Source organism: Dermacentor variabilis, chromosome 2 (genome assembly GCF_050947875.1).
Source record: "Dermacentor variabilis isolate Ectoservices chromosome 2, ASM5094787v1, whole genome shotgun sequence".
Lineage (NCBI taxonomy): Eukaryota > Metazoa > Arthropoda > Arachnida > Ixodida > Ixodidae > Dermacentor > Dermacentor variabilis.
In genome coordinates this window covers 74221353-74248356 of record NC_134569.1, presented here as the reverse complement: position 1 = coordinate 74248356, position 27004 = coordinate 74221353, and the positions used below count along the sequence as shown (strand labels likewise).

General features: G+C 47.3%; 1 protein-coding gene across 1 annotated transcript in view; it reads left to right on the top strand.

Moving 5' to 3' along the window:
- The first annotated feature begins 2989 nt into the window (after positions 1-2989).
- Positions 2990-27004, top strand: part of bbg (PDZ domain-containing protein big bang) — a 348240-nt gene continuing 324225 nt past the window's right edge. Inside the window, exon 1 of the mRNA XM_075680936.1 lies at positions 2990-3334. The gene's annotated coding sequence lies outside the window, so the exon portion shown is untranslated. The remainder of the gene's footprint in view (positions 3335-27004) is intronic.

The window sequence follows — 27004 nt, the reverse complement described above, 5'->3', positions numbered from 1 at the left end:
TGACATAAGGGTATATGGGACCTTTAGTAACTCCAGAAATAGATAGGTGCACCATAGGTATTGACAGAGTTCATGCTGGTACGCCCGTTACTTTGACCTGATGGAATGGCTCTGTCATGATGTAATACACGGCGTTCCACGGAACTTCAGCCAAACTTTAATAATATACAAATTCTGCATAGCTCGACTGGACCAAGGTAATGTTCTTTGCCGTTGCTTGGAGATTCTCAGATTATTTTTGGTATTCCGCCTAATTATATAAGTACTCGTAATTAATCAACTTCTCAAATATTATAAAATTTGATTAAAAGTGTCAATGACGAAATTGTAGAGCAACGTGAAAAACTCCCGACACAGCTTTCTGTCGCTCAATACGCGCTACATTAAGGTGTTTTTTTTCCGAGCGTGAAACTAGCCCGCGAATACAGGCAAACTGCCTCGAGTGGCCAGTTGCGCGGCAATTCTGCCTGTATTCGCGGGCTTCTTTCACGCTCGGAAAAAACACTCTTATGTAGCACGTATAGAGAACAGAAAACTGTGTCGGGAGTTTTTCATGTTGCTCCACAATTTTCTCATTTACACTTTTAATCGAATTGTAATATTTGAGAAGTCGATTAATTAATTCTAATTATCTAATTTGGCGGAACGCAAAATATAATCAGAGTATTTCAAAGCCGCGTCAAATAATATTAATTTAGCTCTGCCCAGCTATGTAGTTTACATGTTTTGAAAGTTTGGCTCAAGTTAAGTGAAACACTCCGTAGAGATTGATAAATATAGCTGTCTGGGGGAGGGGGGGGGGGGTTAAATACGAATCGTCGAAAGCGAAGAATATGCGATACATTACATATGGTATAGCTGTGCTATCAGTTCTAATCTGATATCGGTGAGTTACTTTGTATTAAACCACAGGGCAAGTTGTAATCTCGCTGAGAAACACAAAATTATTTAATTAAGCAGGTCCAAGCTAAAGAAAGGATATACATATGTTGCTGTCAGCTATTTTGTATAGATCGCAGATAGCATTCGATTGTGCCAAGAGCAAGTGAGTTGCACACATTTGCAGAAATTTAGCTCACTGCTTCATTCGAACACTTTAATCTCCTTGCCCCTTTCCTTCTTGCCTTCTCTATCTCTCTCTCTTTGTTGTGATGGAAGGTAGCGAAAGTAACTAAATTATATATATACATATATATATATATATATATATATATATATATATATATATATATATATATATATATATATTTACGTAACGTTTTCGGCTGGTGAACCAGCCTTCGTCACTGTACTCTGACGAAGGCTCGTCCACCAGCCGAAAACGTTAAGCAAATAAATAAGTCTTCCAAAAAGTTCGTCGTCGCTTTCCTGCGTATGTTACGTCGGGTCCTGCGTGCTGAACTTTGAAGAAACCCTTTGTATATATATATATATATATATATATATATATATATATATATATATATATATATATATATATATATATATATATATATATATATATATATATATATATGATTGTGTGTGTGTATAGCCAGAGTTAACTTTAGCCAGAGTTTAGGGATATGCCGACGGCCTCTAAGACGACGCGACCAAATGCATGTTGTTCACATTTGTATGTAGTGTGTCATGCTATATTTTGCATTCTGGTTAATTAGATATTTAGTCAACGTTAATGTAGAGCGGTTTGCAAAACATCCGATTAGACAGTTTCTAACTTTCAATCTGTTAAGTATTAGTGTTTTTCACCGTCAGTTGGCGCTGTTATTTCCTAATTCAAGTAAGCACCATCTAGCCCGAATGAATATTGTTCTAAACAAAACAAAACAAAAACACCACGTGACATGACCGCTTGCGCGTCGTGATTGCACTGCTCAGAAGCGTTCTGCGCACAAACGAACATAGCATTTAGCCGATGATCGAGGGTGCTGCCGCCGCGTCTGCTTTCGCTATCATGAACCGCCGCGAGGGAAGCACACCGCTGGCGTCAATCGCACAGCCAACGCCTTCGTCACTGCCCTGCCGCCTTTTAAGCGGCGGTACGCCTTGCCAGATGCTATGTCTGTTTGTACGCGGACAGTTTGGGAGCGCTGAAATCACGGTGGTATTTCGCGGGCATCCGCAATAAGCTGAAGAACACTACTACTTTATAGATGGAAAGTTAAAAACTGTCTAATCGAACGTTTTGCAAAGCGCTCTACAACTTTATAATTGTAATTTTGTTTTTGCCTAACTTCGTTGCTTCAGAAGTTGGTTAATTAATCTGGTCTGATTATCTAATTAGGCAAAATACAAAATATAGCGTGACAAACTACATATATGAGTGTGCAACAGGCATTTGGTCGCGTCGTCTGAGAGTGCATCGACATATTTTCAAACTCTGGCTAAAGTTAGCTGTGTATATATATAATCTTGGGGCTCGTGAAAAATACACATTGAAATAATTCACAGTGCCGAGCGTCGCACCTCCAATCCTCACACATCAATTATACCCTCCCAGCGAATCGAAGCTAGAGAGAGAGAGAGAGAGAGAGAGAGAAAGAGAGAGAGAGAGAGAGAGAGAGAGAGAGAGAGAGAGAGAGAGAGAGAGAGAGAGGGGGGGGGGGGGGAGGGACGGCGCTGGCAGACCGCGAAGGAAGTGAATAGCGGCAAAGCCAACCGACAGGCAGCACAAGTCCTCGCTCCAGAACGAGTTTCACCGCAACGCCGCAAGAGGGACAGGCATTCCTCCGCATCACTGGGGCTGCTCGCCCGTTCGCCACGCCGCGTGTCCGTCGCTGTTTTTGTTTTACGTTCTCGTTTTTCTCTTTTTCGGCGGCGGCGAAGCGAAGGCCACTGACTCTCCTCCGGTCTCGGCCGTCCGCACGTCGTACCCCATCGTGAGCGCGCCGGCCGCCGCCGTCGAAGTTGCAAAACTCCAGACGACGTAGTCAGGCAGCGGAGAACAAACAAAACAAAAGCAAGGAAACAGAAAAAAAAAAGAAAGAAAAGAAAGGAATACCCGACGCGCGGCGCGAGCGCTGTACGGAAGTTGGTCCTTACCCATCCAGCGCTTTGCTCGCTCACCCGGCAGCAGCAGCAGAAGTGACGGCGTGCTCGCATCGGCATCATCTCGCGCTTGTGTGTGTATGTGTTGTGAGCGTGTGTAGGCACTCGGGGCGGTCTAGTTGTGCGAACAGCTGAAAGTCGATTGTGCGGGTCTCGCTGTTGCTGCTGCATCATTGGATTGCCCGCTGAAATCGGCTGGCCGGCGACGGGAGAAGGACAGATCCCCGGGTTCTTCCGGAGGCTGCGGACTGACGGCACCATTGAGAGAGTATTGCCGACATTACACGTGAGTCCCCGATTGCTTTTAGTATTTACACTAGCGTACAAGTAATTGGCGGGGAATCAGATATGTTTCAGCGAAAACCCAGGCCTTCGTTCCCCATACGCCATGGTCAGTTGATAAATACCGCTGAGAGCAATTAGGCAGTGCATTCGGTAAACATAATTTTCATTTCTAAGCTTTAAAGCTGCGAAGCGTACGAGAGAAATGTAAATTGAAGCGTGACCTCCGTGGTCGGGACATTAGTTCGTGGGCTGTCATATGCTACGTGATGCACAGTGGATCTCGTATAGATTGACGCTGTCACCTGAGCGCAAAACAAGCTTGTTTGTGTATTCTGTCTTAAATAACTCGGTGGCTGCCCTTTTACTGAGAGGTTGTTTTGCCCTACTTTCTTAAAAATAGACATTGCATGATGATGTAGGTCTTTAAAAGTATGCCAACATTGTGTATTTTGCCCATCATGCGCGGCCAATAAGCGAACAGAAATTGCTTATGGTGTAAGTTGATGCTTCTTAGCATCATTCCCTTTATTTTTGTTCTTGACAGAAACAGATGGAACACATGTGCTTTGTCGGGAGAAATATGCGATCTCTAACTTACACACTTAGTGTTTTCATTAACCGTTCCGAAATTCCTTGGCAGGAAAGCTGGGAATTCCTGGCCATGAGTGGAACTGTCGACGACCAAATGAGCTCGACATAACATATGGAAAGACCGCGTCATTCAGAGCACCCGTCGCGCTGCCAAGGTGTGGAGAATGATCCGCAGTCTCGTTCCTGCACAGCTGCTTGCATTCAGACATCCAGAATCTCTTACCGGGAAGTCAGCTGCAGTAAGAGGCGTGAAAGGATTCTTTCCCTTCTTCTTCTTCTACGTGATGTGTCTCGAATGCTACCTGCCGCTTTCGTAGAACATAACGAGGTCGTGATCGTAGTTTATACCGGGTACTCGTGTCTCATATCACTCTTCCGAACGGCATTAATGTGACAACTCGAAAAGAGGCGTCTCTTCTACTGCAGCCTTTGGCACTCGGTCGGGTTTTGTTCGACTCTCATACCTTGCCTAAAACCTGTTGGAAATTATTAGGCAGTATGACCGTCATCTCCCTTCTCATTTCTCATTGAGACGCGTCATGAGGTCAGCTGTTTTAAGAGCGTTCCTTTCTTTCAAGATTTCGACTAAATTCCCTATATGCCAAGATTCACTATACACACACGCTCATACACGCGCACGCAAACCGGCACACAAACTGATGAGGTCACATGAGTACTTGTGGAGGGGAGGGGGCTATTCGGTAAGCGTGAACCTAGCAGGCTGTTCATTTCGGTTGCTGATGAAGTGATGATGAAGGCAGGCGTCGCCAGCCAGCCTCCTTCTCGCTCGTGCTGCTCCAGCCAATCAACGGAGGCCGAAATATGCAGTACCCTAGCCTGACACTTACAGCGTACTCCACTACCCGCCGACCTTGGTCACGGCAGCTGCATGCTGATCGACAGGGATGATATGCAAAGGAGCCTGTTTACTTAGATTTAGGTGCACCGTAAAGAACCAGAAGTGGTCAAAATTAATCTGGAACCCTCCGCTGCATGTCCCCCATAACGCCCTGTGTGGTTATGGGGCACCAAACCACATGATTTATTAATGATTTTCGCACACATACAGGAGAGAAAGAGCGACATAGTGAGAGTAAGAGCATGTTTTCTTCCATAGTAGTTTGCATAAATCCACCGAAATAAGATGCATAAAATCATGCGCACTGACATATGTGACAAATGATAATGTCCAGCGTTATCTGACTATCCATATATATTTCGAACCTGAAGACCTTATCCACAGCAGATTAAACTCGCACAGCGGCAAATGCCGCTTACAGAGTTATCCGGTATGCGAAGTCGAACAGGAGGAGCTACTCAGCGTGGCGCACAAAAATCTAGCATTTACTGAGACCACCATTAGCATAATAATGCAGACATATGTATTTCGGCATCGTCGTGTCCCGCCACTAGCTAAAATATCAGCCAACAAACGACGCTACATCAGACGGCTTCCCGACTATGGGTATTTAAACGTGAATTGTCAGCAAGGCATCATATTTTTTTTTTCTCTGCAACGCATCACTGTTTCTCGCCTGTGGACAAGCTGGAACAGTGGACAGATCGCATAGTGCTTAAAAATACTGACATCGTTATTTTCTTTTTCGCGAAAGTTAGACAATGAAGAATAAAGAGCAGCCCCGCAGTACATTACAGGTTTCACCTAATTTTAAAGAGCCCATAACATGTATACCTTGTCTGTTGAGCTATCTCAGGTCAGAAACAGTACCACGTAATTTCATTAGAAAGCCTTGTTATTATTTGCGTTTCTGTCAGGCAGACCTTGAAGTTCTGCCCGCGGCGAGGGCTCTGGAGGTTGCGATGGTAGAGACCGCGCACCTCAAGCCAAAAAGCAAGGATTACGTCAGAAGAATTAACACACCCACATTCTCTATGTTAAAACAAAATTAAAGCAGAAAGATGCTGCCTCTCATGACACTGTGGATGTGATGCCGGCGTCCGATGACAAGTTAGCTTCATGTGCTATCAGCATATTTTTCATGACCACACAGAAGTGGGACATATAGCACCAAAGTTTTCAGCGTTATATAGTACTTCCACAAAGTGTGCCGGCCCAACATAGGCAGACAAGCCGCAAGCTAAACGTTGGCCTCACATTTATCCCGTTGCCACTCGGCGATGATCTACGATGCCACCCTGCCAGGGCGTTTCGCTCCCATCTTGCCCGAAAGTTTCGCAGCGCTTGAACGGCTGGGCCATCGAAGCGCCGGCGTTTAGTGCACAGCCTCAAGCATAACCACGGGTATTCGGATCTGTGCGAGCGAATACACAAACTGCAGCAGCTTGCAAGGAGTTCACCAAATTGCCCTGCTATTTCTGTTTTGGACAGAGGACAGACAACCATCGGTACTCAGCCAGGAGCAACTGCCAGGAACACGACAGGCTGCTGCTCGCAGACAGTGGGGCTCATTCTGACCAGGACAAAGCGCAGAGCTATAGCAACACGGTGTACCGATCTTAAACCATGGCGTTCAAAAACGAACGCGAGTCGTCGAAGGCTCCCCAAAGAACACAGAGAAAAGCAGCTCGATCGTCGCTCTCCATGTGCCACGAGGCAAGCGGCGATGCACATCTCTCTCAGCTTGTCCTCTATGTCGTCTCCGTCGTTGCCCCCTTCACCAGTTGTATACACGCACTCCGCGGAGCAGGGCAGAGCCAGTGCAATGCCGCATCCCTCGCCCGATTGGGAAGCGGGACGCCAGCGGCCGCCACGCTTCGGTGCATGCGCCGGCTTCCGAAGGGAGCTTGACACTTCCTAGTCATTACGGTCCCAAACGAGTTTTTTTTTTTTTTTCGCCTCTCCACTCTGCCGGGCCCTCTCGTCGTAGCTGTCTTCGTCGTCGTCCCCACCGATGCAGCAGCCAGCGAGGCTCGTGAATGCAGCAGCAGCAGCAGCGTGCACGGCTTCTGGCTACCACCGCAGATGCGCTCTGCTGCTCGTTCGCTTTGCTTGCTTATTTCGCGGTGCGTCGGGGCTAACGCGGTGCAAAGGCCACCACGTTGAGACGAGGAGCATTGGGTGCCGCGAGAACGCGTGGCGCGGTCGGGTTACCGCGGCTGCGCGGAAGTACGCACGCAAAGCAGCCGATGCTGCAGCGCTGTTGGTCAAAGGTTTGACGTCACTATGCGCGCGCTGGCTTTCGAAGGCGTCCCTCGGGCGGCTCGCGTTTCGGAAGGGAAGCTGGTCTGTTTATACGATGTTCCGGCGCCTCTGCGTACGCACCTTTTTAATCGCGCGTCACATTTTGCCGCTGTTCTCATTCGCGTGTTTTGTTCTTTTCAAGGACGTCTGAGAGAACGTTCGCAACATACCCCGCGCATGTGCGTGCGTGCGTGAGTGCGATAGGAAAATTGTACATTCCGCAAAAAATATATTCTTCTGCAATGAGCACCCAACATATCAGCAGCAATCATCTAGCGGGATAACGCATTAGCTCGACCTTTGACTGCGCAATCGAAGGAGATCCCTCACGATTGCCCATCGTTCGAAATTCATTATAATTAATAACCAGAATCCTGCGCCAGAATAACCAGAAAATCCACCGCAACGCCTTGTGGGGCAAAATAATAGCCAAAAGCCGACTGTATACGTCTATACTTCATGTAATTACACGTGGATCTCATCGAAAGCTTCCAGTGTAATTGCCGTAGCTGTTTTCCTTGTTCTTTCTTTTTTCATTTCTTTTTTTCTTTTTTTGCGGGATGACATACCACCAACTTTAGGCACGCATGCTCATTTCACGCTGCCTGATCATTATCACGCCAGCAGATTCCACTGCCAATAGTGGCTCGATGCCACGTCCATTGTGCGCCGTAGTTGCATGCCCGGCAATAAAAGCCCCTGCACATTCGCGGGCCGCTGATTGCGACCCCGCCAGCGATCTCCATACAATAAACTTCCTCCCGAACAGTCACCATGACCATGAGCGGTCACGACGTGACGGCTTCATAGCCCGCGATCGGCATTCCCTGCGTTCTTTCGCGGCGAGACGAGGCGCCGAAAATAACGCTGCGATGCACGAACGTAGATGCGCAGACATAACATCAATACTGAGAGCGAAGTAATTACACAATTATCTTGCCGTGCCGCACGGCCCTGCAAAGATGTCCGTGGCGAATGTTTAACGACCACAAGTTACATTTGGGCAAGGAAGTAAGGTCATCGCGCAGATGTTGATTAGAATAGCTTTTTCCTTGAGTAGCAGTATTTATGGAACACGGTTGCTAAATGTTGCACAAAATGTTACATAATATGTTACGTAAGATGTCATACAAATTGAGCGGTAAACGTGCACTCCGTTGCCGTTCTTGTCATCTTTGTTATTGCTATTGATTATGATGACGATGATTAAATTGTCAAATTGGAGGGTAGGTTACTTTAGAATCGACTGTCCGAAGGCTTACTGCTAATGAAGCAACAGCATACCCTTTAATTTTACACATTTTATACCTGCTTCACCTCGTACGACAACCATCGTAAGGGGTGGTCGTATACTGCTTTTGAAACAAATACATTTTAGCACCACTTCGTATAAACCATCTTAAATATCGCAAGAGGTATCGTAAGAAAATAGAAAGAGAGGTAACTAAAAAGGCTACGTAAACATACACTCTACTTTCACTCTTTCGCGCCCAAACATCAGTCAACATAGGCATGCACAATGAAAGATATTTTGTTGGTGGCCGCTTAAGCTGCTCATATAATATTAATTATGTATTATCTGTCATAAAAGTTCCCTGGTCGAAGTGCTCCCGACAAGATAAATAACAACGATGTGTGGTGGTGCTGCGGTCACCAGCGATGGTATTGCCTAACAACGGACACTTGTAGACTTATACAGGCTTTTTCACGCAAACGTAGATCAACGCACGCGAGAAGACAAGAGCTCTGTCAACGGGCTTTATGTCTGATCTTGCTGGTAGCAGTATGGCTTAGCTTTCCGAACAAATCGACCAAAAACATTACAACAAACATGCCTCTCGTAACTTATGACACAAAAAAATCTTCTTTTATTCTAATTTTATTATCTTATATTGTTATTTTGCATGTATATATCGTTCTGTAGTGTGTAATATCGTGGTGCAAGCATCCTGCTGCTGCTTATATCACTATCTTTTATGTATTGTGAAACAGGAGGTTCACCGGATAGTTATACTTTGGGACCTCCTAATGTACTGCTGAAAACCTAGGCTCGTTTTCTTTCGCACTACAAATAGACTTAAATAAACTTTAAAACTTTTAATCTTCGGAAAAAGCTTTCGAAATGCGAAAGCTGAGATGTTTTTCTTATAGTATGTGCACTAAGCGTGAAGTCTCCAAATGATACCTTATTTCTGTAGACCGGAGGCACACGCAGGACGCCTCCAACTCCAGGCTGCAGGATTACGCCACCAAGAATTTCAGTTTTCGCGCTCTTTCCACGTCCGGAAAGCTTTTCTTTTTTTTTCTTCTTTTTTACGCAGGAGTACATCACGCAGACCATTCTCTTACCTAGACGATATGAAAATGTCGCGGCTAATGTTAATAAACCTGCAAAATCGGTTCATTTCTCATTTAATATTTTTCTATCACTTACATGAGCATAACTCTGAAGCATAAGCTTTTATCGCTCTTTCTTTCTTATTACGGTATCTTGCCTGGCACAATTTTGCAGCCATTTCGATGCTCTACTAGGACTATCTTCTGAAACTCTACGGAAGCAGCCAAATTCTGGGCCACGTGTTTACAGAGTTTAATCCCGATGTTGAGTTGCGCTGGCAAAAATTGTTTTTAGCAAATTTCATCCTGGCTTCTCGCAAACAAAAAAAAAACATACGAATAAGCATACCAAACAGCACATATGATGAGCGCCAATTTTCGACAAATCTGTTGAATTTGATGATCGGCTGCAAAATCTAAGGCATACTGCGAACACCACGTACGCTATATGATAACGGAATTGTATCATCGCAACTCCGTGCCGTTCTTCTAAACCAGACATTAGTGCGCATTCTCGGTTAGCTCAAGTCAATGTATGAAAAGGCGGGGCCTGATGGAGCAGGAGCATACAACAAGGCGCCACCATATGACAGACTTTACTATAGTCTATACAGAATAATCATCGCAAAGCCCTATTTGCATGTTTGGAAGTTCCGAATGAAAACGAAAACAGGGAGAAAGCAAAAGGCCAAATACGAGAAATCTTGTGCCCTCTCTCATTCCCGTTAATTTATTCTCGTTCCACATGTGTGCTAACGCGTCCAACAACGCAGTTTCTTATTCGCATATATGACTGTAAATTATCGGCTTACACAAAATCACCTTACGCAAGATCGTCGACGCCTTACCACTACCACCATGCACATCTTATGCCAGTTCGCAATTCGCGAATGTGACATTAACGAACACGCTTGTCGTCATTAGGTGGTGCATGTCATGCTAATCTTCATCACAGGTGCACAGGAACATTCGATGCGGCAATAACTGTGTTCGCTAGCGGCCAGTTCACACAGGTTCATATACGTATTCGTATCGTTGGTAATAGCCTCGCCCTACTTTTCACGACGCGCCATTTAATGAACGACGTAAATCAGCGCCTTGCGTGCACTTCGAACCACGAAGCTAACCCCTCACAGCCTGCATTTTATTTCACGGGGTGATATCGAAACAATTACCGGTGGCTGAGGTCGCAGTAACGGTTGATGAATACGCTGTACGGCGTGGCATTACGAAGCCAGGCACGGCCCTTGGAGGCAGGCCGCCCGGTCCAGTAACGAGCAGGAGCAACGTGATAGCGCCAAAGCGTTGGGTGGAAGTCAGTAAAGGCTTCGTGCTGCAAAGCTGCCGTACACAGGATAACTTATTGATCGACGTGGAGGAATTTCGGTGGGGACGAACAGCTCATATGTACGTGGACTGAAATCTTTAACGCGCAGCGAATAAGAACGCGTGGCCCAGATCGCCTATGAGCCACCTACCAAGCGTCCAGTCAACACTTCCTATAAGTCTAGGAGGTGTCGGTCGACTCGCGAAGGCTGCACACTGCAATGAACTCTGTTCCCGGCTTTCAGTATAACGCCTGTTTTATGTAGTTGTGTGTAATCATCGGAATAATGTCCCCTTACTATTTTTCTCCCAGCTCACCTGTGGAGAGTACCTTGCTAGTAGAGCACACTATATAGTTCAGGCTGGCCACTCGGGATTTCTCATAAGAAATCTGCCCCCCCCCCTCTCTCTCTCTCTCTCTCTCTCTCTCTCTCTCTCTCTCTCTCTCTCTCCCCTTCTGCCCACGGTGCCACATCTCTTGCGACTGCAGCGATACGAGCACAGGAAGTATTGCTGCATTGCTCTGCATAACAACGCAGGGTGACAATAACTGTAGGATGAACGCAGTTCGCTCTTTTTTTTAAACTGCGTTTTCGATTCGGCCCTGGAAGAAGCGAGGTTCCTCTCTATGGAACCTGTGCTCTGCTTTCTCAGGTGTCAGGAGTCCAACAGCCCCCATCAATCAGATGACGGACAATGGCACGCTGGTTGAAAATGGCCCGGATAGTGACCGCAATCGTCATTCATTCGTTTTTTTTTTTTCGATGCAGCACGTGACGAGGGGAGAAAGCGAAATGAAGCGAGACACGACAACACGGTGCCAGTCAGCAATGCCCGCGCATGTAGGACGCGCAGAATGATGACGCGTACCCGTACAAGTGCGGGCCCACTGCCGCCGCAGCATCCGGCACGAGGAATGCACTGGGACGTGTACGTTTCCTGCCGCGCTGTCTAACGCCGAACACAGCTGCTGCTGCAGCTATGCTGACTGATGCATCTGCCCTCGCTTCGACGCATGCGCTTACGGGCATTGGGGCTCGTGAAAAGGAGCAAGCTACGCACTCTCGCGGGGATGCTTATAGCACAGCTGCGTCGGTGCACACGACAAATACGTGCATGCGCGCGTAGATTTTGGCGCAGCTTATTTATTTTCCTCATTTTCATACAAGTCTCCGTAAATACAGTTCGGGTGCTGCGATATTGTGCTGTGGCATATGAAAGCGAGTCGGGGCGCATGCTGGTACCTTCTGTTGCATCACCCCAATTCGCGTGCACTATGTTGTTCTTATCGCGATTATAAAAAGGCGTTTAAAAGCTCTACGCGAATAGCGGGTGACAATAATAGGCGATGGAAGAAAGCGCTATAAAGAAGTGCCTCTAAACTTTATATGCTGAAGGAATGGATATTTTGAGCCACAGGGCTCTGAGTGCAAGGCATGAATTAGATATAGTTACTGATAAGCTAGTATTAGTTCCACTTCAATTCAATTGGAAACAGCACTGGGATACAAAGAAGTGCCACATTAGGCACGAAAGGTGGAGAGAAGGAGAAATGCTATATGTGTTGATCGACTTCGTTTAGAGTGTAGACACATCACTAATTAGGGTGTACCGCCGCACCTTTGCAGTTAGGTGTCGAGTTGGGGTATGATGTTTCGTAGTTTGTCATTAACTCAGCGGGCTAGCAGCACTCAAATTATACAGGAACGGGAGCAGCTGAAATAGGAAAGCATCACGCCATTGCACTCCGCATGAAAGAAACCTTCACTGCCGTGCTGAAAATTATATTTTTAAAAGATATGCACGCAAGCGCTACGCACTTCTTATTCAAAACAGCGTTTTTCCGAAGCTAAGTCGTTCAGTGCATGTAACTCTGAGCTGAATTATAATACGTACGCTGCAAGGCTGCTGTACTCTCAGAGAGAGAGAGAGAGAGAGAGATTAGATTGGAAAGGCAGGGAGGTTAACCGGAAGAGAAAATTTTGCTTTGCTATCATACAATGGGGGAAACGTAAGGTGGGCAAGGAAAGACGGAAATAATAGCGCAGACAAAAAGTAAACGCAATTTAGATAAGCGCATTTGACGTATTCTGTATATTTACAACTGTAGGATATTTCAAAGCGTTTTTAAACTTTGACGAAATATTTTCTACGTACGGGAACACTGAGCAGGGAGGAAATGCAAGTGGTCGACAGTTGTCCGTTTCATACTGCATATAACACAGCTTGTCATATTTTGAATGGGAATAAAAACTTAAATAAGACAAACATAATGTGATCAAAGAGCGTAGCACTGAGTTGGTTACCCTGAAATGTTGCGTTGCATAAAATTCCCAAAAGATGAAAGAAGAAAATAAGTTAGAAAGGAAACGGCGCAGCTACGTAAGGAAGCGCCAAAAAATTTTATAGACTGCCACGCACTTCAGATACCCTCAAGGCGACAACTCTAATTAAGGCATGCATGCCAACGTCAGTCGGTGCCAGTAATCTAAAGAGGCTGTTCCAGTTGTTCTGTCAACACACAGTTTTCCAGTCTTCCTCAAGAGTGCCGTATAACTTTTCATTCCCCATAAAAATGAGGGTTGCTACTTTTCTTGAAAATAAAGGTACACAGTCTGAAACAATGTATACAGTATTCGGCCAGAACCGAAATATGATGCTGAAATTTGGAGGATAACAAATAATTTGAGCACAAGGTATGGCGAATCCCGCAACCAGCGATGAAACGAGAAATTATAGGCGCAACGTTAAGTGACAGGAAGACGGTGGTACCTATGAGTACTTTACAGGTGAAAACATTCTAAGTTCAATCTCTTATCTTTAACCCCCCTCCCCCTCTCAGCTTGTTCAGACAGTCGTTCTTGTTTTTGTCCAAAGATCCACTTGATTATCGTCAAAACAAATTACTCATGCTTATTTTCTTTTTCTGAAATTAAGGATTTTAGCCATGCTTTCTCCTAGCCAACAGTACGCCCATAAAAGGAAGGAGTTTAGACTCATCCTGAAGCTTTAGTGAACGAATCTGGAGATGCAAGAACTGTAAACTCATTCACAAAATTCCGTTTACGTAAGGGCAATTTCTCATTGACGAGAGCATGAACTCCCGCTAATGTGACAGCTATCAAGGCGACAACAATGTCACCGCCAAGGTGCCAGTGAATTACGGGCCGCAGATACGTAAAAGGGTGTTTGTGAACAAGGGCCTTGTTATTTTGGAAGTTGCTGAGAAGCCGTAACAACACTGACTGACTCGCTGATTTTTGCTGCGTTACAGTATGTGCGGCTTTTCTTTTTGGGGGTGGTGTTTTTCTCTCCGAATCTCGATTATATTTACACCTCAGGAATCGTGTATCGATAACTTGACTGGTGATGAGAGCCTTTACCAGATACTCCCCCGCTACCTTAGTTTTTAACGAGCTTGTTTTAAAGGCGGAAACCTTGACAATGGCCAGTAGCTGAGCCCCTTTACCCACCACTGCGTTCCTCCACTCGTCGACAAGCCTGTTCGTATAACAGATTCAGCGTCGAAGGCTTCACTGCGCAAGGCGAAAACACAAGGTTGATGGTGAGCGATAGCGGCTGTGGCGAGCAATATGATTATGGCGCCTCAAGTTCTATCGCTTTAGTAAGGCCGACCAAAGGTCAGTGCAGTGGGAGCGGCCCCAATAAACTGTTTGCTATTCACAAAGCACGTGCCATTTTCAGCGCTCGTACAAGTCAGCCGCTTGTTCGAACTCTGGCATGTGCAGATCATTCTGGATATCGTTCGATGTCATGCTTTGTATCGTTGACGATGTCTTCAGCTTACTAAAAATCAAGATATAGTCGTCTGCACCCTTGTACGCGACATGGCTAAACAATGCAGCAGTTTTGAGCATCCGCGGCTGTTTACCGTTGTATAGCCAATCGAAGGAACAGCGTATCACTGGTAGTAACAAAGAAGGTCCTAGGCACAAGCAAGAGCTTGAGGAGTTCTGCATCTCCACGTATATAGCACTCAGTGCAGGAATAAGCGTATTCTCCTAATTTTATTGGCCACTCTGCAGCCTCGCATGATCGATGCTCATCAGCACATCACGATAATTCTTCTAATCCACGAGGCTCTACTCTAGTCTGTAATAATCGTACTCTGCGTGTGACAGTGTGATATGTTCTTCCTTCCTCTCATTTTTTTTTTCTTGATTTGTATCCTTGTTCTCTTTCCTTTCTTTTTCTCTTCTCTGCGTGCGGGTGGGAGTGGTGGCCCTTTTAAGGAGACAATTGCTAGCCCGCTCTTCTTTTTTTTGTGTGATGTTTGCATATGTTTTCTGTAAAGGATTAATGATTTTAATTGATTCTTCTTTTTGAAATAATAGCAATGCTTTAGTTAGTTAAGCGCTGTAGCACGAGTTTGTGGTAAACATAGGAAACGTTAGCAAAACGAAGTTAAAAAACAACAAAAGGTTAGAATGTCTCTTCCCGAAAGAACGTGGCGAGTCCATAAGAAGAGAATGCCTGCGGTGGGGTTGGAAGAAATAACTAAGGCTGGCACGAGTGAAGCTACAAAACAAAAAGTGCATAAAGAAGGAACGCAGGCCGCAACTGAAGCGAGCGGCTTATTCGAGAGGTGAGGGGGGGGTTCGCATAAGCACGGCCGGCGCTCTGCACAACCGCGCCAAATTCTGAACGTGACCTGGCAGCTGGATTCGCCGCAAGGTCGCCATCGAGGAAGTGGACGCGGTTATTGTTTCTCGGCGGCAAAATGAGCCCCCGCACGGCCTCTCGCCTCTGTGCTGCACTGCGCACCCTACGATACCGCCTTCCTCCCTCCATCTTTCTCTCTCTCCACGAGGCGCATGCCCTGCACTCACGACTTCGCTCTCGTCTCTCGCGCACTCCACCCCCTTGCAGGTTCTGTTATCCTTCTTCCCTACACGTGCGTCACCCATGCGTACGTAGAAGATACCAACTAGACAGCATTTTATTTGTTTTCTTTCTGATACGTCCAAATGGATATTCGAAGAGCCGAGAACAAGACCTGTTGCAAAGTACGTGTGCTATAGAGAGAAAGGGGGGAAAACATTTATTTCACTCTGGCCCCTTATCGGGGTCTGCTGTGCTATAGAGAAGATGACACTTTTGACAAATTCTCCGGAAGTAAAAACGCCACTTCGGGATAGTAGCTTCTCTTCAAATTTCGTATACACTCCGCGTGCATACTATATCTTCCGTCTTGTAATATAGGGCATGGACAACGCCAGGAATGTTTGATGTGTCCTTCTCTAGAAACATAGAGAGAGAAGGAGAATGGGAAGGGGGTGGCGGAGTAATGTTGTCTTTATAGCTAGATCGGAATGGATGATTGTCGCACATGCTGTTGCAGGTGTTGCGTGGATGATATGGGGCACACAGTTATCAAACACGCAAACAACACATGCATTCACAGACATGCACGCACACTAAGCCTGCTCATGAAGTCTCATTAAGGCTCGAAGTTCTCAAAAATGTTAGAAGCGCTTTCGTTGAGCACAATGCGCAAGTAGCATTTCTCCTCGGGCCGAAAATGACCCGCAGTTTCTAGCTAGGGTCCCGCGCAAACACAACGCAACTTTCAAAGATTAATTATCTGACGAACGACTGCAGTCATATAAAACATGTTGCAATCCTTTGGAATTACCTGTAGTAGCATATAACAGGTCACTGTATCCTACGCGTTCAATTTTTCGTGCTATCCCGTGCTTCCTTTTTCCGTCGATGTTTGTCTGAGTGCCTAAATACTTCTTCTTCTTGTCTCTTCTGGGGATGTACTTGCTTTCTTTGGAATTCTTATTTGAGAAAGAGGAGAGAAAGAAACGGATAAAGGGATCGCTTGTGAACATGTAGCTTCTAGAGCTTTCTGGACGCCGCCACTCGTGAAGGACGTAGAACAATACCGGATTTAAGCCTGTAATGCGAATAACGAAGGTAGAAGACAGTGCACGCAAAACATGCGCGTTGATGTACAACCGAAGTTTCAGCTTGTGTTTGTGTGACCCATCACTCTGTCCATCAATCGCAGTGCCAACTAACCCGGCTAAGCAACCTTCAGTGTGATGCACAGCCTCACGACTGAAATTACGTTGCAGCCTGCTGATACTGGAACACTCATTGGCTCCTTTATAATGGCGCTGTCACTCAGGAAGCGTTCGGAAACCAGCCTCGATGGTTTCCGCACGATGACAGATTCGAGAACCTCGACCGAGGCTCGCGAAAAGTGAACCCAGGTTAGACCTGGCTCCATGAATGCCCGCGCAGATTAGGCAAGGCACCTGAGTTTGCATCACGTATCCCCTATAGTCGTAGGAAATGGGTACGCAGTGAAAGATAGCCCAGCTTGATCGAGCTTCACTGCAGGCTTGTAACGTGGGTACTCGCAGAGGACCCGAACTTCTCGTCAGGTTGGAAGCGGAGAGAGATAATAGGCGCCAGCGTACTGAGACGTGCCTCTGATGAGTAATACGCACCCTATATAGACTGACAACCAAGACGCGAACAGCGGACTTGTCATTCTATCACAGTGAAAAGCGGGGGCCGCCACAATCTTGCCATTGCTTCCTCCTTGGGACGCCACTCAGCTTTGGCGAAAGAGAAAGTATAATGCCACAGGCTTTCTGTGGCGGAAAAATTCCACTCTTCATACGGGAAATAAGGCCCCTTATAGAGGCAATAACCTAAAAGTGCATCTACCTTTTTGGCGTCGACTTTGACCTCCTCCGGCCCAATCAGCCTTTTTGTCTCAGAGAGAGCGCGCACCTAATATGGCCTGCCAATCGGCCTTGTATCGAAAAACACCGTCCTACTCCATCGCCCGGGCTGCCTGTTATCCGGTTTGCATCTTGCTCTGCGATTTTCCTGAAAGATGTTCTCGATCAGCGATCGCCCTCTGTGTTCGTCTCACCAAAACCGTGCAACTATTTCTGAACATAAGAACTGCTTTCAGCCAATTTCAAGAGACAGCACGCAGACGCACCATGCAATTCTAGGGCTGCAGACTTTTGCAGTCGTCTCATCTGCTACATAAGACAGTAAACAAACTACCCTGAAGAGCAGAGCTCTGACTGAAAGTGAACAACGTGCAATGCGAACTCTTTGAACAAATTCGTACTTATCGCAGCGTGGGTAACCGCGCTCAGTACTATAGCATGCCGCGGTGGTTCGGTATATACGCTATTCTTTTTGTCTCTCGCTCTTCGCTCCTTGCCTCCGTCGCAGAGACCTTCGGTGACACGCATTCCAGGCTGCTAAACTTCGTGCGCCGCTTCGGCCACCGCATTGGGCAAGCCTCGCACCAGCGACCGTGCACATAGCCTCGGGAGGCCGGCGACCGTCGTACACCACGCTGCAATAACGCGCCGGTGCCCTTGCCAAGGCCGCCAGCGGCTCACGTGGTCCGCGTTCCTGATTCTATTAACGCGCGCCACGAACCCCGCCTGTTCCTTCGTCGCCGGTTTCTTTCCTCGTGGCGAGCGCGCGACACGCGGCGTTGGACCACGCCTCGGCATCGACTCCGCCGCCAGCCCGCGGACCCGATTAAGCGAGCCGACCGGTCACCGGACGGGTCGAGCATGTCATCCGTTACGCGCGGCGCGTAGAGACGACGGGCGCCTAATTGGCTGTCTCTTCTTGCAGCGAGGCTGAGCACTGTTGGCCTAGTTGGTGTACATCCTTGGAAAGATGAAGCCACCGAAGACGTAAGCGTAAGAGGAAGGCGAAGACAGCACAGCGCAGGGCTTTCAATTGAATGAACATTCCTCAAGCGGGAAAAACCTGCACGAGAGCCAGAAGGGTCGAACAAATAGAGAGAAAAGAAGACGAGATGCTGATAAGGCGTTTCTATACGTGCGTGGTCCCTGCGTAGCGGCTCAAGAGACAAACGGGCAATAGTGTCAAACAAGCTAGGCCGTCGGCGTAAAAATGCGGGAGAAACGAAAAATAAGCTAGCCACAATGTGAGCACGAAGATGTCTTCGGTGTAGAACGAGCGGGAAAGATTCGTAGTCCAGAGCCCGCAGAGGGATCTTTTTCATTTCTAATAAGAATTTCATCTGTCTATCCATACCTAGAGCTCTATTCCGAGGCGTTCACGATGACCGTTGAAATCAGGCATCAGTGCGCCGCCGGAGCTCACATGTTTGCTCACGTCATCGTCTTTCTTTAACATTTAACCTGACATACATGAAATACTCAAAGAAAGTACCTAAGATGAGATACTAAATACTAGGCAAGGATTTTACTTAACAGAGCACTAAATTACCGAATTTGCGAATTATCTGTGTATCATGCGAAATACTGCAAAAAGGATTTTTAAGTGCTGAGGAATACTTCAATGCCGATGTCACATCTTGATCCTCACCGCCGCACACAAGGTAGATACGTAGCTGTCGTGCATCTGTGCTTCCAGTGTTATCCGCTGGCAAGTTGTAGAAGCGGAAGTCCTCCTCTTGTATCAGACCTTATTACTATATTCCATTTAGTGTGGGGGCAAGTCAGCTACAGAGCGAAGCTCGCCGCCTCGTCCAAAACTGCCACGCCTACACGCTCGCACACAGCCATCATAAAGACAAACAACAGCACGTCACTGAAAGAAGAAGGCGCAAGGTGGGTGACGATGAGGACAGAGTGAAGCAGCTCATATATCGTGCGTGAAGCTATGGCAAGACGGTCGCTTCGTGCAAGCTTGGAAAATGGTTGCATATATCAAGCTTCACGGGCGTACAGAGTACTCTCATAATGGTAAAAGCGCTAACAAAACGACGACAGAGTGAAAGGACACAGGGCGAGCGCTGTCCTGTGTCCTTTCACTCCGTCGTCGTTTTGTTAGCGCTGTTACCGTTATGAATGTATACCAATTCGCCCAGCTTTCCACTTTAATACTTACAAAGTACGTTTAATTCTGTGTAACTGTCGGCATACAATGTTCCGTTCATTCGCCTAGACACTTTAAAAGCGAGATTATGTCCCCAATGCTGTCCTTGTGAAATGAACAGTCGGGCCCCGCAGCTTGTGTAGCGTTTAATCTGACAATACAGCTACTGGGCCTTGCAAGAAGTACTCATACGCTTTTTGAGGTCACCTGTTAGATTTCTATTCCTGACATTTTCTTCTAAGTGAGTCGTAAATTGTAAAAAGGACCAGCGTGCGAGAAGGCTTGTTAACAAGGCCATTAGATAACGGCGATTCGCGTTGTTAACCTCTGACGTTTCTACGGGAGTGTTTGTCATGGCGCCCGTGTAACACCGATTACGCCGTCGTGGTTCCATTCTCGTTGGAGGCGCCAATGCGCCCATTACATACGCGGCTTGTCACATTCGGGTCGCTATTTAGAGATCGTGGACAGGATTGCCCGAGGCCTTCAAGACTCGAAGAGCGTCCGCAGTATCGAAACGCGGCCACTGAGATGTATTCCAGTGATGCGGTAAGTGGTCTCGACGGCCGTTTCCTCGTGCCTCGGGTGAAACGTGCGCTTCCACAGATAAGCGTAAATATAACTTTTGATTCAGGAATAATTCAGACACGCGCGCACGGCTTTTCCACGCGAAGGCAAGCGGTCTTCCTCGTTTGTTTTCTGTTTCTTATAATGGAGCTATGCTCCCAGCTTTCCAACATGCGCTGCCCTTTATTTCTTCGTATCATCAGTATTCGGCGTGGATTAATCAAGCTTCACATGAGCGCCGTATAAGGGCAATGCATGCTTATTTGCTCTTGTGTATTTAGTCGCTTTCGTGGTGACAGTAACCACATTAGAAAATAGAGGCTGTTCTGCAAGCACGTTGTGCCGTTATAGCGCTACGACGCTGAAAAGCGCTAAAGCTTCGGTGGGAACTCATATAGATACAGCCGGAAGGATAATTTTATTTTCTAGCTTAAGACCGAGCATTCAGGTGGGACAAGATGGACAAGATGTAGCAACTATCTCAGCAGTCCGTCTTACTGAAGTTTATTTCCCTTCGTTATTTACTTTTCTTTTTTCCAGAACGCGTGCTCTGTTAGAAATACTGCTATGTATCTGCGTGCCCTTATGCGTTTCCATGCGTATACATGTCTGCGCCGTTAGAACGTTCTGTAGTCAAATTTAGGCTGCCCTACAAAGGCAAGGTCCGGCATGAAATGGACAGTAAGAAGAACCTGAAGAGAAAACGAAGTGGAGAAAATCTTAATAAACCTTGATCGGTAGATTAGAAATAAGTAGATACCCCTTCATTCATTCGGTGCGTATAAGACGCCCCTTGTTTTGATTATTGCCAGCAGTGGGGCCAAAGTAAACACCGTGAAATCGATGCAGAATACGTGGGACCCTCTGCCAACTAGAAATTGTTCCATGCTTTTCAAAATTGACTCACTGCTTCACTTTCGAGCACCACACTCGTCTTTCAAAGCACGTAAATCGCGCGGTATACGTTTTCCGTCTCAGCATTTTGGCAGAAGCTATAAATACTGCAGAAGTATAACTGTGTAGTCAGGCGGCAAGAAAATCAATGCCCGCTGCTTTCCAGTCAACAAAATCACAAGTGTTTGTTTTGAATTCACATGTTCTTGGAACGCGCCAGGTTCCCTTGCCAGCTTTCCAGGATAAAAGCGCGATGCCTATTTTATGCAAGTTTTTTAGCGACAAGACAAACTCGTCCTGTGGCGCGTTTTTTTTTTTCTTCTCTCGTCATATTCCTTATTCCAACACGTGGACGTACGCGGATTAACCGAAGACACAACTTTTCCAATAGCGTTCTGGTCGCCCAGCATTGCAGCGGGGACGATATCAACGTGAACCTTTTACACAACCTCAGTGTGCAGAAAAGCACAGGACACGCCACACAGCTTAAGTCCATTTTATGACACTAACAACTTACACTTATGATCTCCTCCACTTTCGTCGTTGCCACTACTAAGGTACATAGAGGAGATGACGCGGCTGTGTATTCTTGTGAAAACTCTTTTCAACTGTGCACATTACCGATCTAAAGAGGCAGAGGAAATGGCCGGAAAATGCATGCATCTTTGCTTCAACGCAGACATCTACTTCTTGAAAGGCGAGACCACAGTGATGCTCCTACGACCCTGTCTCATGTGTTAGGCAAAAGTTCTCAATGGACATGGTCGAGCGCTTGTGTTCTTTCCTCAAGGAGCTATATTTAATTAGCCGTGAGCATGCAGAATACGGTCACCCTCGGCTGCTGTCTTGACCGTCCTCGCAGCGCCACTTCCCTCTCCCGCGGCGACTTTGAAGACGTTACTTGCGTCATAATCCCTGCGGCAAGCACAGGTCCCAATCACCATTCATCCCAGTCCTCCTAAGAAGGGCGTCGCCGTCCTTGAAACCAGACCCGCTACGGGACAACCATGTCGTGGTGTGGCGGTCACATTGCACAAGCGCCAAGCGATTTTTTGCGACGCTCGACATAAGTCGTCGACGTTTAGCGTTCTTTCTTCTTTTCTTGTTCGCTTCCCGAGAGGGATGCCCCAAGCGATAGGCGGTACTTCTTTTTTTCATGTTCGTGAGACCTACGGAATAAAATACTAAATAAACGTTTGTTGAGATCCTTTCTTGCGGAAAAATGAATACATGTAGCAGGTTAGTTCTTCCTATCCAGTTTGAAGACTTTATATTGATCCTTCTTTGTCGCTCCCTCTCAATAGCGACCGTGCATGGTCCTTTCGCGTACACCATACTACCATACGCGTTCCGGTCTTGGTTCTTTCATCACGTCAACTGCAAAATATTGTGTATGTTGTTGCCACAGACACATCGCCGATCGTGCGTCCATTCATCAATCGCTCTAAACACAGCTGTCTCCTTACGAAATACTCCTCGCTTTCTCTCTTTCTCCCCATCCCCCTCCGGCCTCTTCACGTCTAGCCATTTCCAAGGAAAAAGAGCAGATCAACTTTCCTCGAGCAGACTTCTCCGCACATCGTTCAATTAAGTATTTCCCCTGTATTTTCTTTCTCGCAATCGCGATAGCGCGCTTTGACCGAAGACCTATAACAGAGGAACTTATTTTAATATGCCACCATCACAAGCCATCGCGGCAGAGGGCGACGAGGGCACTTTTGCAGTTTTTAAAGGCAACAGAATTGGACAGGCGGCTGTAGCCTGAACAGATGTTTATGGTGCTGCAAGTGCTACTGTGCTATGCGGTGGCAGTATGCGGTGACAGTGACCGACTGTGATTGTATGTCTATGCTCCTTTCTTTCTTTATCTCTACTTTGTTTGTTATCACTTTACCTCCCCTCCCTTCTCTCCCCATCGTAGGGTAGCAAACTGGATCTTCCTCGCTGGTTAACCTCCCTGCCTTTCCCCTTTCCTCTGTCTCTCCCTCACTCTCTCCTGCGACTGTCCTATCAATATTGCAATATAGAACGGTCAATGAATTAATCTAATTAGTGCCCACACACACGCCCGCAATAAAGTACAAAGCAACGCGTTTTAATTTTTTTTCCTGTCCCTAGCTGCCTGGTATTAGTGTTAGCCGTTATGTGTGAATATAGTGCGTTAAATGCGTCAAATTCCAGCTCCAACGCTTCGCGGAGGAATCGCAAAATCCGAGTTTTATGGACGACCGCGTAGCCCCTCATGTCCATGTGGCTTTGCAAAAGAGCTCCCAGCGCTCCATTCATCTTCAGCAGAGCGCGGAGTAAATTCAGGTTTCAGTCCAGTGTTTATTGTTTTCATGGCAACGGAGTATGGTTTCGGCCGCAACATGACAGTGCGCCAGCGGCTGCATCTGCTGAATGCAGCATCTGAACACTTCGGTCCGTACCCGTCGTGGTTGCTTAGTCGCTAGGTGTTGGGCTGCTAAGCACGAGGTCGCAGTATCGAATGCCGGACAGTGGCCGCATTTAGATGGAGCCGAAATGCGAAAACGCCCGTGCACTCAGATTTTGGTGCACGTTAAGGAACCCCAGGTGGTCGAAATTTCCGGAGTCCCCCACTAAGGCGCGCCTCATAATCAGACAGTAGTATTAGTACGTAAAACCCCATAATTTAATTTAACTTCGGTCCGCATCGTCAGGCTGAACAAGTGCAAACAGTAAGTTCTGTAGCATGTGCGCGGCATAGAGTTTCGTACAATAATTACTAGAGGGAACTATAGTGCAGCGTCTACGGGAGCTACAGGCGGCATGGGAGTGATGGGTGTAGTACAAGGATTTGCCTGAACTTCGTCCTTGTGGTTTTAAACTGCTTCGTTACTCTGTAAACATGTCATTACAACAAAGTACTGTGCAATAAATCATTAAATAAACATTACTAAAATTTCGCGACGGCCGGATTCGCATATAGGACCTCTAATCCAATATTGAAGCCAATTACGCCACGACCGCATGCATCGACAAGCGGCATGCAACACTCTTGTGAATCTTTCGCGGCCCAGCCAGCGCTTTGAGATCAATGGCGTTTGCGGAGACGCTCGGCCGCGTTTCGCCTTCGCCTCCTCGACAAGCTGAACCGCTGCAATTGGTCGCGATTTTGCGTGTTCGGAGATTCTTATGCACTTAGAAAAGCATAGATTGTTCAGAAACGTAGGAGAATGAAGGCAAATAAAGCGTAGAAAGCATAGCCACAAGAACCTCTGGATCCACATGCTCGAAGATCAGACAAATTCATGTACTACCCATCATTCCCATGATGGCTGAACGATTGCAGCGCTAGAACTTCCTCAATTATTTATCGTAGGAAACTATGGTCCACGGACCTAAACAGGCTACCGTTGGTGCAGGAACACAGGCAAACGCACTTCTACACCGAAACCTCTGTGATTAGAATGCAGCAGGTTTCTACCAGCTGCGCGCGGTGGCGCTCAGTAATTGCACCTATGAAATGCCAGAAGCGTCTGCAAGACCCGCCCTGGCCTTTGTAGATCTGCTCCCGGCCGTGGCTAACACGGTTGGCTACCTAGCTTTCTTCCGTTTAGCCATAAAGCCTGGAGCAGAGCTGTTCAGTCTTGCGTTCTAGTAAACATTCCTATTCTCAAACTAGGTAGCTACAATTGACTGCCATATATCAACGCTCAACTCCTCAATGTAGGGCTCTTCGAAGGCAAACGTTTTCGTGTCTCCCTTTCTACCTTCTTTCATCCTTTCCTCCTTTCTTCATATTTTTTTTCTAATGTGCTGTCACTAATACGCAGTACGCAGCCGTGCTTGAATTCGAAACATTGCTGCTGTGTGCGACAGCCATTACCTCGGCAAATTAGGCCCGCATTAGCAAGTTAGAGCATGACGAGAACGCGCGTTCACGCGCCAGACAGACACGCTGACCGCGCATGAAGGCGGTGCTCCGATCTCTATACAAGCATTATATGGCGACCGGCGCCATAAATGGAGGGCTTCCCTCGTCGATGGACACTTTCGCGCTGGCCCAATGTGCTCGCCTGTTTCAAAGGAGACCCTCCCACGACTCGCTGCCACGAGCTACTATCGTCGATCAGACACGGAACGTTAGGCCTATACGTCTCAAAGCTGTGCACCCGCGAACACAAGATTGGAAAGTATGCAGGCGAAACGCGACGCCCCACATCTTTCTCATACGAGGCCTCCCTTACGCCGCGGCTCCACCCGTTGAGAGGCAGCAGTGACACTCCCGTGCACGGCGTCCGAAACGTGGCATTAGGGGAGAAGCCTCGCTCGCCGCGAGATGACAGGCGCGTCGCTGCTGCGCGGAGCAGGCAGGAGGTGCTGAACCGTGGAAGGCCGCCGGTGCACAGGTGCGCATTAAAAATCTGCACGCGCGCTCGTCTCGTAAAGGCGGACGACGATGAGCGAGCGCCCGTTCCTCGGGGTGTTGTACAACGAGCTTTCTTTTCGGCTTTGGTATTTTTTCCGCCTCCTCCTTTTTCTCTCTCTGTCCGTCTTACATTTCTATAAGCCGTTCTAGCAACGTTTCGCCGCATCTGGGGGTCGGTGAAAATAAAAATGAGAAATACGTAAGGTCAGCCATTGTCTTTCTTTCGGTTCGGCGTTCAATACGTGTCCCGAAGGAGCGTGTCACCACGTACGTTTACTGGATGCTTAATTTTTGGTTGGTTCTTTATTCTTTGTCTACCGCCCGTGTTCTCTGTTTATGGTGCCATTTCGCGCGGCTGGCGCAGTATATCGGCCCGGTTCTCCTGCTCCTGCTGAGACCCCCCGGGTCCCCGCGGCTACCGCACGCTGTTGCGACGATCGCGGAAGGCGTCACGCTTCAACGAATGGCTTCTTTCACTGTTCCTTGCGGTTTGTTTCCTGTCTTTTTCGTTTCTTAACATTTTGCCTGCGTTCATGCCCACTCAACTGAGCGGTCGAGAGCGGCTTTTCGCAATGGTGCTCGTCATTAGTACTCAAGGGAAAGAGGGGAGTAAAGGGGCTTACAAAAGACGGCAGGAACACCCGCGGGACGTACGCGTGCTTAGCGTTTCCTCGTACTTTGCGCTCTTTCGTAAGCGCAACGATATACACAGGCTTCCACACGCGTAGTGCACTCACAAGCTGGACGGCTCGGGTGGCGAGGCTTTAGCGACTGTGGGGTTCTTCGCTGCTGAGCACTAATTCACGGGTTCAATGACTGCGACAGCGTTAGTGTACGGAGGCAAAAGTGGAAATCGCCCGCCCGCACAGATTTAGGTGCACGCCAACAAAAACGGCAAGTAGTCGATAGTAAGCAGAAACATTTCCTTATGACATACCCCGTCGCCCATCTGTTGCTCAAGCCAGGTAAGTAAGAACCGCGAGAACCTAAGAACACAAAGGAGGCACACAACAACAAAAATTCCGCGGCAATGAGGCGTATAAGCTTCGTTTACATGAACTCGACGCGAGCGGCACGAGTCAGAAAACGAGATGACGCATTCGCATCCGACCGCGTTTATATGCATACTGCCAATTGCCGTTTTGGGTATAGAGCGTTTCATCGGGCGAGGAGGATAGGGCGCGCGGAGAGCCTTTCCTCCTCTCTGGCTTGGGCAATCCGGCGCGGCGCTGCTTGAAAGTATTGCTGTCGCGTGCTGCGGAACGATTTCGAGATGTTTTAGATCTTACTTTCTGAAGTTTACGCCATGTTCGCTCATATAAGGTCGTCAGGGAAGCCTTTCGGTGCATAGGTAACTACAGTAATCGGAAATATCTCTTGGGGGCGCAAAAATGTGACTCGCTTTATCAGCCGCGGTGTACGCACATGATTATCAGTCGCGGTGTGTGTATGTGTTGTGAACTATTTTGCTTATATCGGTTTTAATGCAACAAAGAAAACCGGTGTCTCTGTATTAG